This window comes from Puma concolor, chromosome A3 (assembly GCF_028749965.1).
Source record: "Puma concolor isolate L17-30 chromosome A3, mPumCon1.1.hap2, whole genome shotgun sequence".
Lineage (NCBI taxonomy): Eukaryota > Metazoa > Chordata > Mammalia > Carnivora > Felidae > Puma > Puma concolor.
In genome coordinates this window covers 92083244-92098319 of record NC_141669.1, presented here as the reverse complement: position 1 = coordinate 92098319, position 15076 = coordinate 92083244, and the positions used below count along the sequence as shown (strand labels likewise).

The 15076-nt window shown below is 44.6% G+C and overlaps 1 protein-coding gene across 12 annotated transcripts in view; it reads left to right on the top strand.

Moving 5' to 3' along the window:
* The first annotated feature begins 87 nt into the window (after positions 1–87).
* SYNDIG1 (synapse differentiation inducing 1) overlaps positions 88–15076 on the top strand; it is a 186226-nt gene continuing 171237 nt past the window's right edge. For 5 of the 12 annotated variants that reach the window (XM_086701545.1, XM_086701532.1, XM_086701538.1 and 2 more), the window contains exon 1: positions 88–419. The gene's annotated coding sequence lies outside the window, so the exon portion shown is untranslated. The other 7 variants (XM_086701544.1, XM_086701533.1, XM_086701537.1 and 4 more) reach the window with 7 other exon arrangements.

Here is a 15076-nt window from a genome sequence, read left to right as displayed (position 1 = left end):
GCTTGGCCAACCAAGCGGCGCGTCCCGGGACGGCCCTTGCCCAACCAGCCCGCCAGGCGTGCGCCGCGGGAGTCTCCCCGCACCTTTTTTTTTTTTTTTTCCCCCCTGGGGGCTGGAGCGCCGGGCTCCGCCCCATCGTCGCCTCGAGCGAGCTCCCCGCAGCCCCGGGCTGCCGCCGCTGCCCCTAGCCCGGCGCTCCTGCACGCTCGGGGCAGCCTGGGGCGCGGGTGGCGAGTGCAGGGCGGGGAGCGGCGCGGAGAGGAGGGGAAGGGAAAGAAGAGGAGGGCAGAGGAGGAGAGAGCTGGGGAGCTGAGGAGCAGAGGCGGGCGCCGCACCGCCCCGCGCCCCGCACGCTCACTGGCTCCGGAGACGCGCGGGCGGGCTCCTGGGCTCACTGGCTGGGTCACCTTGTCCGGGAGGTAAGTCCCGATCGTCCCGGCAGCGCCGGCTGGCGGAGGGGCTGGCAGGAGCCGGGCGGGGGCCGCGGGCGGGCGGGCGCAGGAGGCGGCTCTCACGCGGGAGGGCGCCCAGGCTCCGCCTCAGAGCGCGCAGACCCAGCGGCGGCGCGACGCCCGCGGTGAGTCCGGGTGGTCGCTGTGGCGGGACCTAGGAGGCTCGGGGTCGCCAGGATCTAGGGGAGAACGGAACTGGCGAGGAAGATGCGGAGGAAGGGGTCGGGTGCTGTGAACCCCGGCTGCAGCTTGGCGCCTCGCCACCCCAGTCGCCCCGGCGACGCGGAAGGGCTGTTGTGCAAAGTCGGTGGGAGCTAGTGAGACCTAGACCTCGGAGCGCAGTGGAGCGGGACTGCCCAAGGCCTTGACGGTGCGGGGCTGACATTGGCTCTGCAGGTTCGGGCGACCCCCTGAAGCGACCCAAAGGAGACCAGCTGGGGCTGGTGAGCCGGGCAGCCGCGGAGCTGGGGACCGAGGTCCAACTGGGACTGGGAAGGGAAACCGGCTTGGATTGTCTTTGCCAAACCAAGGGAAAAAGGAAGGCGAGGGTGCGAGAGCATTGGGATCGGGACTCCCAACCCGAGACCGGGACGGAGGTGGGGACTCCGGGAGACCCCGTGTCCGCGAGCTGTCTGGTCCCTGGCAGCCACGACAGCCCGCAGCCTTGGGAGCCGCCAGCCCCGCGCAGAAAGGGGACCGAGTGAGTGGACGCGCTTTTGGAGATCAAGTTCTAGTTTCGCATTCCCTAGGCATGATTTCTGCCCCTTGGTGTACGCTCTCCGAGCTGCTGCGGAGGAAGGAATGGATTGCAGGCAGAGTTGGGCACTTTTCTTAGGGAAGGGGCTTTGATCGCTGTGCGTTTTCTGAAAGACTCCAACAGAGTGGGTGCTTGCATCCTTGCTTTTGAGAGGCTGTCAGTGGGGTCGCTTGGCTTTTCTGAAAGACTAGAGGAAGGCGTCATCTGGTCGCCTTCATTTCCTTGTGGGGGGATCCCCTTGAATGCAGAGGCGTGGGCGCCTGGCACCCAGACTTCAGGTGAGCGCAGCCTTTCTGCGGCGTCAGATGCTCTGGCGCCTCGTGGCTAGTGGCCCGGACTCAATGTCTGCGCCTTCTCTGGCCTCGTTCCGGTGTTTAGTGCAGCAGACGCAAGTCGAGGATTCGGTTGTTTTGAGGGATAGAGGGTGGATAGCTCCGTTTTCAGGTTAGAATCAGGCTCAGGCGGTGGTGCGTGCGCGCGTGTCTGTGTATCTGTCCGTTTCCCTCCTACTGGCCAGCGTGTTTAGTCAGAGCCCAAAGGGAGAGGCGTGCTGCGCAGACCTGCAGCCTGTGGGGTGAGCAGCCTGGTAACGAACCCCAGAGCGGGCCAACTTTTCCTTGCTGAGGTGTGATCGCCAGGACAGTCTGCGTGGTGCTGGGATGTGGTCCTCCTCTGAGAGGGGTCCGGTTCAAAAATCCTCACAGCAGCAGAACCGAAGACGTGCCACCGAGGTGGCACCGCAGCAGTCTGATGTCCCTTCTTGCTAGGACAAGAAGTAGCAGGAGCCAAATTTTCAGATGAATTATTGCATGCTGTGTGCCTGGTGGTTGTGTGGAGTGTCTTTTTGGAGATCAGACCACAGGTGCCACCAGGCCTGTGAGAAGGTGTGAGGAAGAGACCTCCACCTCCTTCCTTCCCTCCCTCTCTCCAACACCCCTGGCACCTTTTCATGGAGCAAAAGTTGGTTTGTAGCTGGTCTGGTCCCCTCTTCCACCCCTCCCAAACCCACTGCATAAAAATGGAATTGCCATAATCAAGAGGACCTTGTTAAATAAAGGGGAAAAATAGGAAAATCTGTGCTTAAAGGTTTTTTTTTTTTTTTTTTTTTTAAGATTGAACATTTCAATAGTACACCAAAGTTGAGAGAATAATACACTGAACCCCAGGTGTACCCCTCATCCAGTACCACACTCACTGGCCCTTTGTCCTGGCCTCTTTTCAACCACCTCTCCTCAGAGTTTTGGAGGCCGTGTTTGATGAAATTTTAAGAACCCATTCCAAGCCCACTTCATCTCTAAATGCAACCCCAGGTATCTCCAGTTGATGATATTTCATTCCATTTCACCTATCACCAGAAACGACTGCTTTAAATGATTCCATTAGAATGGTTGCTATCTTAAAATAGAAATGAAGGCAACCCCATTTCCATTTTGGGGTAGTCAAACTTGCTGATGTTCCCTGAGGTATGGTGGGGGGGGGGGGGCGGAATTGAAGGAAGAAAAAGAAATCTAGATCCTGAGAAAAAGAGACATTTGAAACCATTAGATTTCACTTATACCAGTTGATATTCAGGGAATAAACAAGATTCCAGCTGAACTATGAGAGACAAAAGAATTTTTTTTCATAAAAACTTTAAACTCAATTCATAAATCATAGGCAATTAATTAATTCCATATTTAGCATGACATAAATTAAAAGTGCTACACACTGGACTTGACTCATCTTCCTCATTAACTCTGACCTGTATTTTCTAGGGAATTATTTCTATTATAAGAGAATAAAAAGGTATTTTCTTATGTAAGTTTTCTATCCAAGACACTAGCCAGTGCTATTCAGGGGTTCATGAGCAGTACTGAATATTTCATCTCTCAAATAGAAAATAAATGTTTGGTCATCACACTAGCCACATCTGGTACACCCTCTGGAGAGACACTAGCTTGCTCAGATTTGAGCTCAAGTGTAGTTTCTGGTGGCTGGAGGAGAATAGCATGGTGAGGCCTCTAGAGACAATGGGAGGGTGCTCCCCCCACATTTGTACATGGCTCCCTCCCACCCTGCCACCTCTGTGCCTTCCCTTTATATAAAAGCTGTTCCTAAAAATTGTCAATGTTCTTGGAGGATTCAGTCAGACATTTGAATACCTTTATGAAGTGCATTATTTAAAGGCATCCTTAGTTAACCTTTCGTAATATGAATAACCATCCTGTAAGTGAGCAGTTTTAAATAAAACCTTATCTTTCTGTGATACCAGTATGGCCCTGAGCCCCTCACTTTGGCCTTTGCAGATCCCCATGCACACTGGAGAATCTCATGACCCACATGGACTGATTGTAATACTGTGACCTGTAGCTTGAGCAGACTTCATGTTACCAGCAAAATTATTTGAGTAAGTGGGCAAAGGTGGCAAGGATTGAAGGGTGGGGTGTTCATTTGTCAGCATCAGCAAAACATTGGGGCAAAATGAGTAGCAAAACAGCCTGTACATTCAGTGGGAAGTCCTGAAGCTGTTTTGCTGAAACATACTGATATGAGGAGGTATTGGAGCCATAGCTTTTGACTTGGCATCACCACACTTGAGACATTGTGCCAACATGTCAAAAAAAGCAAAACGTTGAAGATGTGCATATATTAAATATCCCAAATATTGAAGATGGGCTTACCAGGTCCCTGCCTGTGTCACCAAAATTGGAATAATGAAGGTAGTAGCAGGTGGTTTTTAACAAATATGATTTTAAGCATTCTCTGTGCAAGATACTTAGACATTTCCAATTATTCCTGAGAGTTCATAAATGTGTGTGTGTGTTTTTTAATTTTAAGAAAGATTTATTTATTTATTTGAGGGAGGGAAAGACAGAGAGAGAAGAAGAGAGAGAGAGAGAGAGAGAGAGAGAGAGAGAGAGAGAGAGAGAATGGGGGAGGGGCAGAGAAAGAGGGACAGTGGGAGAGAGAGGATCCTAAGCAGGTTCTGCACTGTCAGTGCAGAGCCCGATGTGGGGCTTGAACTCACAAACTGTGAGATCATGCCCTGAGCCAAAATCAGGGGCTGAACACAACTGACTGAGCCACCCAGGTGCCCCTCATAAATGTGTTTTAAAGAGGGGCTGAGTAACTTTTTTAGGCATTGGGCTACAATCAGCGTCCCCACAGTGGTTTTCTTTGCCATCCAGTGTACTGGATTTCAGCTGGATGTATAGGGGGAGACAGTGGGGGGTGATTTGGAATTTTCCCAGTCCTGTGATTGCCCACCCAACAGGCTTTTCCTGAAGGTCCTGTGAGGAGACGCTTGCTTGTTGGGTGATCTTAGAGACTTCACTTAGCTTTTCTGAGCTTCTTCTGTTTCTTTTCATCTGCTTCTTTTTGGGATTTTGAAAACAATGTTTATAGTTGACACAGTGTTTTTTTAAATGGGGAAGGCGGGACTGAGAACACTTTGATGTCTTAACTGTATGTCTCTTCAGGTGAAGTACCCCCCCCCCCCCACCATCCCTCTGAGTCCCTCTGAGCGCTGGGAGTGAGTCCAGCCCCTGCTCTGTACCTGCAGCAAAAGTCAGAATGGGGACATTGTGCGTTCCTCCTTGTGAGCCTGCGTTCCCATATAGGAATGTGTTTGGGTGATGTAGACATTCATGTCAGGGAATTGAAAGGGAATGTACAAGAAAAGCTTGTGAGCAGAAATATATCCTTAACACAACTCAATTTAGACTCATATCACATTTAAGAAATTACATGGTGCATGTTCTCTAGGAGAAAACATTTTGAAGCAGATTATCAACAAGCTACAAAGTACCAAACCTGTTAAGTTGCATTAAATAAAATACTGAAGACCCAAACCTGTTAAGTTTCATTAAATAAAATACTGAAAACCAACAACAACAAATAAGCATTGGGATCCAAGATAACTGTTAGAACCAAGAATAACATGACCAGGAAAAAATATACATACATAGAAAATAATGAAGATAAAGCATGCTTCTGAAAGCATGCTTCAGACCAACCCAGGGGACGGCTTTGCATATTTACTTGCATGAGAATGATTTATCTAGGAGTTCAATTAACATTATTCCAGAAAGATGGAGAGTTTTGCCCTTGAGGTTAAAATCAATGTTCAGTCAGTGTGAAACATTTTGAGTTTTTAGTTCTCAATTGATTCTCAAGTTGTTCAAAGATATTTGAAACTTAGGTCTCGATAATGCTATAATGTGATGGCATTTAGGGCGTGTGACTCGTAGGAAGAGGAAACAGAGTGATTTACTGATTGCATGGTGAGTCTCTCAGAAAGGGCCCGCCTAGTTTAAATTCTTATTTTATCTTATTAATGTTTATTTATTCTGTGAGAGAGAGAGAGAGAGAGAGAGCAAGCAGGGGAGGGACAGAGAGAGGATGTTGGGGAGAGAATCCCAAGCAGGCTCCACACTATTAGTGCTGAGCCTGACTCAGGGCTTGATCTCATGAACGGTGAGATCATAACCTGAACCAAAATCAAGAGTCAGATGCTTAACCGACTTAGCTACCCAGTTGCCTCTAAATTCCTATTTAAAAAAATTTTTGCTTCTCAAGCCTTCGACCTCATTGGGTAACTACTTTCACATGTATCTTCTATCTGTCCCTTTTTTATCTTCTAGAATGAGAAATGTCATTGTTGAAAACAAACCAAAAAACAAACATTTCAGATGTCAGAACTACAAGCATTGTATTCCATTGCCTCAACTTTAAATTAAAGATACTTCTGAAAGAGAAAAATATATTTTACCTCTAATATCCTAGAGCTTCACCTCTGCTTAGGGAAGCAAAGAAAAAAATGTTACATAAACTCACCTTTCTGCCATGTGTACAATATGCAGTTTTTTTACTTATTCTTATGACCTTATCCTCAGACCTTGGTGGCATAGACTTATAGCTGGTGTAGGTGTTTGAAGTAAGAAGGTTTGTTTTTGGGATCCTAATGGGATTAAGTCCTGGGACAGGATTAGCAAACCCTGTAGTATCGCTGAGGGGTAGGCTCAGGTTCTGTGTAGCATTGGAATGGACCTCAAGGATGCCTAACTCATCCTACCATTGATGGCTACTAATTCTTTTGTTATTTGCAGTGTCTAAAATTGCCTTTAAATACAGTCCTCCCTTATCTGCAGGGGATGCGTTCCAAGACACCCAGTGGATACCTGAAACAGTGAATAGTACCAAGTCCTCTATATACTCCTTTTTTCCTATACATACATTCCATACATATCTATGGTAAAGTTTAATTTATCAGTTAGGTACAAGAAGAGATTAACAACAATAGCTAATAGTAAAACAGAAGATTTATAAAAACATACTGTAATAACAGTTATGTGGATGTGGTCTCTCTCTCTCAAAATATCTTACCGAACTGTACTCACCCTTGTTGTGATGATGTGAGATGATAACATGCCCAGGTGATGAGATGAAGTGAGGTGAATGGTGTAGGCATTGTGATGGAGGCTACCATTGACCTTCTCACTATGTCAGTATGAGAGGGTCATCTACTTCTGGACCTCAGTTGATGGTTTGTAAATAAAACTGCAAAAAGTGAAACCAGGGATCAGGGAGAGCATTTCTGAAGGCAACCTTAATACCTGAAATCTGAGCATTAGCCCCTAAGCATTTCCTGTAGAAGGGACCTTATGCTTACCAGTTGGGATAATGGGGCTGTGTCCTGTATGGCAGTCAGAAAAGTTGAGATGTGACAGGTAAACAGTGTGCACCGTCTAACCTCAGGGTATGGCCTGTGCTAGTAGCTCAGACATTTGTGCACGTATTTTGAGAGCCACTCAGACATTCACAGATGTATTTTAAGAGCCCCAGGTCTCCTGTAGCCCCTGCATGCGCACAGACAGTGGACAGGACCCTGCACTGGTCAGTCCCTTCACTCCCAGCCCAGTCCTGAAATGCGTTCCAGCATTCCTTGCCTGCATGCAATCCTATTTTCACTTTTCTCCCCCAATCTCTTTCCTTTCCCATAATGCTCTTTGGTATGAAAGCAGTTCCTCCACAAAGAACCATGAGCATATTAATTAATGGGCATACTGTCCCACAGCTTTTCTTTCATACACTAAACCCAGAGACATAGCACATTCATTATCAGTACTGCCACATAGTACAGTACTCTAAATTCCCTCACAAAGATGGATTTCCGCTGAAAGCCAATTTTAAGTAAAGGGGAATCATCTGTTTTGTTATTTCTAAGTTCATTCTCTTCCTTTTATTCTTATATTGATTTTTTTTTAAGCCGCGAACATAAGGGTCCCACCTTTGCACAGGGGCAACTGCTTTGTCGTTCTTTATTCAGAATTAGATCATTGGGGTTCTTTTTGGAAATCCCTTGTAACTGCATCTGGGCTCAGTAAGGGCCATGCAACCTGCAACCATGTCCCACTCACTAACTCAGAATAAGGAAGACGGTGGTCACTGTTTTGATGGTCTTGGTCCTTCTGTCATGCCCTGTGACCCCTCTTGTTGGGGTCCTCTTGCATAATATTCATTGGCACAATTGCTAATCTAAATGTTCTTGGTGTAGGTATATTAACTGTGAATAGGAGCATTGAATATATTTTGGAACATCACAGTCTATTCTAAAGCACAAGGAAAAATATTATGTCTTGATTCAAAATGTGCAAAACAATGTAGTTTCCTGTCCTGATAGTAGGCCTTGAGTAGCTGAATTGCCAAGTACCTTTCCAGGAAAAGTATGTACTTCAGATTCTTGGGTCCCAAACATATATTTGCAATCCAGATTCCAGTAATTACTCTGTTGTTCATTGCAGGCCAACAGGACCATAGTACGTATCAACACAGTGAGTGTCCCTGGTGCAAGGTGTGAACAGCATGGTGATGCCTTCTCTCGGTTAGTGTTTGGCCATGGTCCAGCCTCAAAGATCCTCTTTCTTTGCCAGAGAAGAGATGTTTTGCCATGTTTGATAACTTCATGACACCAGCATTCTATTTTGGAAAGGTCATGCTTTATAATACCACACCTGGCTTGCACCTCCTTCCTCCCTTCCTTTTTGCCTTCCCCCAATTGGAAGCTCCTTTGCAAGCAAAGACTACCTCCCGTTGATGGTCCACTGCCATTATTTCCCACTCAGAGTTCAGCACTGCCTGTCTCCAGTTGCTCTGTGCACCCAGCACTGTAGCAACCAAACTCACAGATGGTGTGAGCAAGGGACTTCCTGGTGACCCCTTGAGAAGAGATGAGTTAGCTGTGCTATAACCCATGTAGAACTCCCCTACCTCCCCATGTCTTGTTCTGTAGCTATTCTAATATCCATTGGGACCGGCAAAACTTTCTGGTGTCCTTCAGATAGTCAATTGCCTAGTCCAATTTAGAATTGCAAGTTACATCTAATTTTAGGCTTACTTCTAGGGCTGGAGAAGCTTTGCCTGGTGAGAGGGACCCTCGGCCCTCAGGCACCTAGATGAACCAGTAGATCCTTCTGGTAACTTTTGAGGGCCTTCCCATACCACAGTCCCTGACTCTAGCCCTAGGTTCCACCATCTCAAGCTTCTCTGCTCCTGACAGGCAACCCCAAACTCAGGATTGAAGCTCCTGGGCTTGCCTTGTCAGCTCCCAGGAGAAAGCCATGTGGCCTCCCTGGGAATTTCATCCTCAGACCTGGAAGGGGTCTCTTCATATTCCAGATGAGGGGCCAGAGGCCTATGTATGTATGTATGTATGTGTGCTCTCTGCATGCCAGAGACTGGGGAGTGGCAGTGTCAAGGTGAAATGGGCCTACTTTAGGAGCAGAAGAAGTACTCCATGATGACCATGAGTTTCCAGACTGTGCTTGTGGCTGGTGGCAGAGGTCTGACCATCAGGGAGAATGGGAGACAGTGAGTCTCAATGGAGCACATAGCATCCCACTTCCCTTGACTACAGTGTGTCTTGGGCACCAGAGGAGGAGCTGGAGGCAGCCACGGGCTCTGGGGCATTAGCACTTCAGTGGAAATTGAGGCTGTCTGGTAGTGAGGGGTGAGTGATGCAGGGGCTCATGAAAGCTGAACCCTGGACCATTCCAGACTGAGGAATGACCTCACTTCTGTATGGCTGCAGATATTCCAGATGCCAGGGGCTGGCCCATCTGGACCTAAGACACCAATGCAGTCTTCTAGCCTTCCTGACTTCAGGATTTGGCTCTCAGGGCTAGATCTGGACACCACTCCACGAGTGGCGGACCTCCACTTTACATTTCTCTCTGAGGGGAGGTGTTGCACCACACATAAAGTGGGGCCATCTACATTGAAAGGAGAAGCCTCATCCTTCTGTTTTCCAGATGAAATTTAGGGAAGTGAATGTATTTGCATAAGCAGAGTAAGCTCAGGTCTGAAGGGCCAGATTCAGGCTTGCAGAGCTTTTTTGGAGCTTGTCATGAGGATTATCAGGATAACCAATGGATGCCTCCTACTGCTTGTGCCTTCTTGTACTATCTGTGCCTCTCTCCGAGGAAAGAAGAGGAAGGGAAGAGAAGGGAGGAGAAGGATGAAGATTTGAAACATGTGTATTATTCCATTTCATTTCCTTAGCAACCTCCTAAGATGCCCCCATTATACACTTGGTGGGATGAGACTCAGAGGGATTACTCAACCTGCTCTGTAATGTCACTGCTGGTTGTAGGGCCTCTGGGCATGGACAGAGTTTATCAGGGTTTATTTATTTCTGTGTTTGTCTCCAAAGTTCGTGTTTTCTCACGCATGATACTCAGGGATTTGTTGTTGTTTTTGTTGTTTTGCATTGCTAGTATCTGATGTATTGTCCTAAGACAATAACATATCCTATGCAATAGTTGGACAGACAAACAGAGACAGAAACTTCCATTTTGCAGCAAAGACCAAGGAGGACAAAATGTAATTAGGTCATTTCTCCATCTGTGCTTTTTGATAGTTTCCTTGGAGGACAGTGCCCAGAGCATGTCAGCAAACTGTGACCCATGGTGCGGGGGAAGGGGGAGTTGGGTTGGGCCAGACCAGGAAGTTGTGTGCTTAGAAAAGTTCAGAACAGAAATCTCCTGCAGAATATACAGCAGTCAGGGTGGCGGGGAGGGGGGGTAGGGGGGGGAGAGGTGGAACCCATTCCCTCTAAATGCCATGGGCCCCAGACATTTATAGAGAACATAAAAATAAACTAAACAGGATAGCAGATTGCCTAGTGAGACCTTGTGGGCACTCAAGGCTTTTCCCAGAAGATACAACTGTCCTATCTCCTTCAATGCTACCCAGAAATGCTGGTCTTCCTGGCATTTGTATTCAGAACTGTATATTTCAGGAATATATTTTGGTGAGTTGGACTCTATCCATTGCTTATGTTTCCCTCCTTAGGACCAAGTTGGTGCCTTTATTAGAGAATGAAACACAGATGAACTCCATTGTTTCTTGTGGCACAAATCAAAGGGACTCTGTCTGCACTGTGGTGTGGCTTAGCCCTGGAAGATGTCTTGGGAGCATAGTCCTGATGGTGCACTTCCCTCTTTTCTGACACCTCCTTCCCCTCTTTTACCCTCCTTGATTTCACTGACCAGGCCTTTTCTGGCAGAATGGGCTGAGCCCTGGAAAGAGCCCACTGTTTTTCATACTCCCCATACTCTAACTAAACTGCCCTGTGGTCTTGCTTTTGGCTGTGATTTATATGCAGCTGGCTCCCAGATTTCTTTCTCTATTCCTAAACCCTCCCAAGGCTCAGCCTTGTCTATCCACATGCTCACTAGCATCTCACTTGGGGACGTCTGCCTCAGAGAACCTCCCTCTGCCTTCTCCAGGCCCTCACACTCCCTGCCCATGCCCTTCCTCTAGTGATGATACACAGCAACCTAGATATCCAGAAAATTGCTCACCTCTTAGGCTCCTACCTCTTCCTTGTCACCAGATTTCTTGCCTTCTGAATATTTTTTACCTCTCCCTTGCATATCTTCCACCATTAGCTCCATCTGGACATTCACCTCCTTCCAGGTTCTCTCAGCAGCTTCCTGCAAGGTCTCATTACCTGCTCCCATGTGCTTCTCATTTCCAGTCTCCAGGACTGTTGGAAGAATTAGTTTTCTAAAATGCACATCTCATCTCGAAGGCCTTCATTGGCTTCTCATCTCCAGTTAAATAGGAAGACTGCCTGGGGAGGATAGCAAGCTGTCCATGACAGTCCTGTCCACCCTCCAGCTTCTTCCCCAACTCCATAGGTTCCTATAACACTGGCCATTCATACCCCCACCAACATACCACATGTTTTCACGCCTTTCCCCATGTTGGTTGTCACCTCCTGCTAATCTTCTTCAAGGCTCAGCTTGGCCATACCTGGTGCCCTTCCTTCAAAGTTCAGTGTCCCTGCCTCTGGGTTCCTTGTTACCTGGGCCCACCCCATTCTTGTGTGGCATGAGCAAAACAACCAAAGTAAGAGATACCTGGAAATAATTTTGGCAAGAAATATGTGGAACCATACAAAATAACTGTAGAATTTTACTCATGGAATAAAGGAAGATTTGAATAAATGGAGAGAAATACAATGCTCTGGGATAAGAACACTCAATAGTAACAAGATGACATTATTTTCACCAAGTTAATTTACAAGTTTAATGCCATTTCAATCAGAATCCTGATGTTATAATTGCCTTTTGAACTTCACACAATTATTCGAAACCTCATGAAAGAATAATCAGGCTGTGATGCTAAGTTTATTTAAGTGTAGAGGAATGAAGGAGGGCTTATCCTCCCAGATAATGAAACTGAGCATCAAACTATACCCATTAGGATGTCTATCATAAAATTTTAAAAAAGCAAATAATAAGTGTTGGCGAGGTCGTGGAGGAATTGGAAGTCTTGTACATTGCTGGTGGGACTGTAAAATGGTGCAGTTGTTATGGAAAATAGTATGGAGGTTCCTCAAAAAAATCAACATGGAATTATAATATGATCCAGCAATCTCATTTCTAAGTATATTTCCTAAAGAATTGAAAGCACAATCTTGAAGAGATATTTGCATAATCATGTTAATAGCAGTGTTATTCATGAGAGCCAAGAGGTAGAGTCCAAGTATGCAGTCCAAATGTCCATTGATAGATGAATTGATTTAAAAGGGTGTGGTGGGTATACAATGAGATACCACCTCACACCTGTTGGAATGGCTAAAATTAACAACACAAGAAACAAGTGTTGGCAAGGATGCAGACAAAGGGGAGCCATCTTGCACTTTTGGTTGAAATGCAAACTGGTATAGCCACTCTGGAGAACAATATACAGGTTCCTCAAAAAACTGTATATATATATATATATATATATATATACACACAATACTGTATATATGTATATATATATATATATATACACACACAATACACACACACATATACATATACACACACACAATGGAATATTACTCAACCATAAGAAAGAATGAAATCTTGACATTTGTAATGACGTGGACAGAGCTAGAATGTATTATGCTAGGAGAAATAAGTCAATCAGAGAAAGACAAATACCATATGATTTCACTGATATGTGAAATCTAAGAAACAAAACAGATGGACATATGGGATATGGGGCAGAGAGGAGCGAAAGAAACAAACCACAAGATATTCTTAATGATAGAGAACAAGCTGAGGGTTGATGGAGGGAGGTGGGTGGAGGTGGGAGGTGGGGGGGATGGGCTAGATGGGTGATGGGTATTAAGGAAGACACTTGTGATGATCACTGTGTTCTATGTAAATGATGAATCACTGAATTCTACTCCTAAAATCAATGTTGCACTGTATGTTAACTAAAATTTAAATTTGAAAAATTAAAAAAAATAAAAGGATATGGTATATGCATGCAATGGAATATTATTTAGCCTTAAGAAGGAGGAAAATTCTGACACATGCTACAACATGGATGAACTTTGAGGATTTATAAGAAGTGAAATAAGCCAGTTGTAAAAAGACAAATATTGTATGATTCTGTTTATGTGAGGTTCCCAAAAGAGTCAAATATATAAATACAAAATATAGATCAATGGTTACTAGGACATGGGGGCAAGGAAGAGGAAGAATTGTTTAATGGATATGGAGTTACAGATTTGTGAAATGAAAAGATTCTAGAATCTCCCAAAAAGCAGAAGTCCAAGACCAGATGACTTCACTGATAATTCTACCAAACTTTAAGAATAATTAATACCAGTACTTCCCAAACTCTTCCAAAAAAAGAAGAGGGGGAACACTTCCAAACTGATTGTATAAGGCCAAGACTACCCGATGCCAAAACTAGACAAGGATGCCACAAGAAGAAATTCACAATATCCCTGATGATCTTAGAGGCAAAAATCCTCAGCAGAATACTAGCAAATTGACTTCAACAATACATTAAAAGAATCATACACCATGATTGAGTGGGATTTATTTCTGGGATGCAAGGATGGTTCAGCATCTGCAAATCAATGTGATACATTACATTAACAAAATGAAGGAGAAAAATTATATGATCATCTAAATAGATGCCGAAAATGCAGATGCATTTGTCAAAATTTAACATCCATTTATGATAAAACCTCTCAACAAAATGGGTGTAGGTGGAACATATTTCAACATAATAAAGACCATATATGATGAGTCCACAGCTAACATCATACTTAACAGTGAAAACCTGAAAACTTTTCCTCTAAGATAAGGAACAAGACAGAGATTCCCATTCTCACCACTTTTATTCAATATAGCGGATGTTCTAACAAGAGCAATTAGACAAGAAAAAGAAATAAAAGACATCCAAACTGGGAAGAAGTAAAACTGTCACTACTTGCAGGTGACATGATATCATGTATAGAAAACACTAAATCCGGGGCGCCTGGGTGGCGCAGTCGGTTAAGCGTCCGACTTCAGCCAGGTCACGATCTCGCGGTCCGTGAGTTCGAGCCCCGCGTCAGGCTCTGGGCTGATGGCTCAGAGCCTGGAGCCTGTTTCCGATTCTGTGTCTCCCTCTCTCTCTGCCCCTCCCCCGTTCATGCTCTGTCTCTCTGTGTCCCAAAAATAAATAAACGTTGAAAAAAAAAATTAAAAAAAAAAAAAATAAAAAAAAAAGAAAACACTAAATCCTACACACACACACACACACACACACAATCAATAAAGTTGTAGGATACAAAAATTGATATACAAAAATCTGTTGCCTTTCTATATACTAATAACAAACTATAAGAAATAGAAATTAAGAAAAAAAGTTGATTTACAATTGCATCAAAAAGGATAAAATGCCTATGAATAAATTTAAGCAAGGAGGTGAAAGACACGTACACTGAAAACTATAAGACATTGATGATAGAAATTGAAAAAGACACAAATAAATGGAAAGATACTTTGTGCACATGGATTGAAAAAATTAGTATTGTTAAAATGTCCATACTACACAAAGCAATCTACAGATTCAATGTACTCCCTATCAAATTCCAATGGCATTTTTCACATAGAGAACAAACAATCCTCAAATTTCTGTGGAACTACAAAAGGCCCTGATGGATTTGACACCAAAAGCAGAGTCAACAAAAGCAAATATTAATAAGTGGAACTATATCAAACTGAAAAGCTTCTTCACAGTAAAGGAAATCATCAACAAAATTAAAAAGAAGCCTACCAAATGGGAGAGAAGTTTCGTAAATCATATATCTGATAAGGAGTTAATACGCAAAATATACAAAGGACTCATAAAATTCAACAGCAACAACAAAAACAATTTGATTAAAAATGGACATTTTTGCAAAATACATATCACATAAAGGGTTAGTATCCAAAATCTATAAAGAACTTATCAAACTCAACACCCAAAAAGCAAATAATCCAGTGAAGAAATGGGCGAAAGACATGAATAGACACCTCTCCAAAGAAAACATCCAGATGGCCAACCA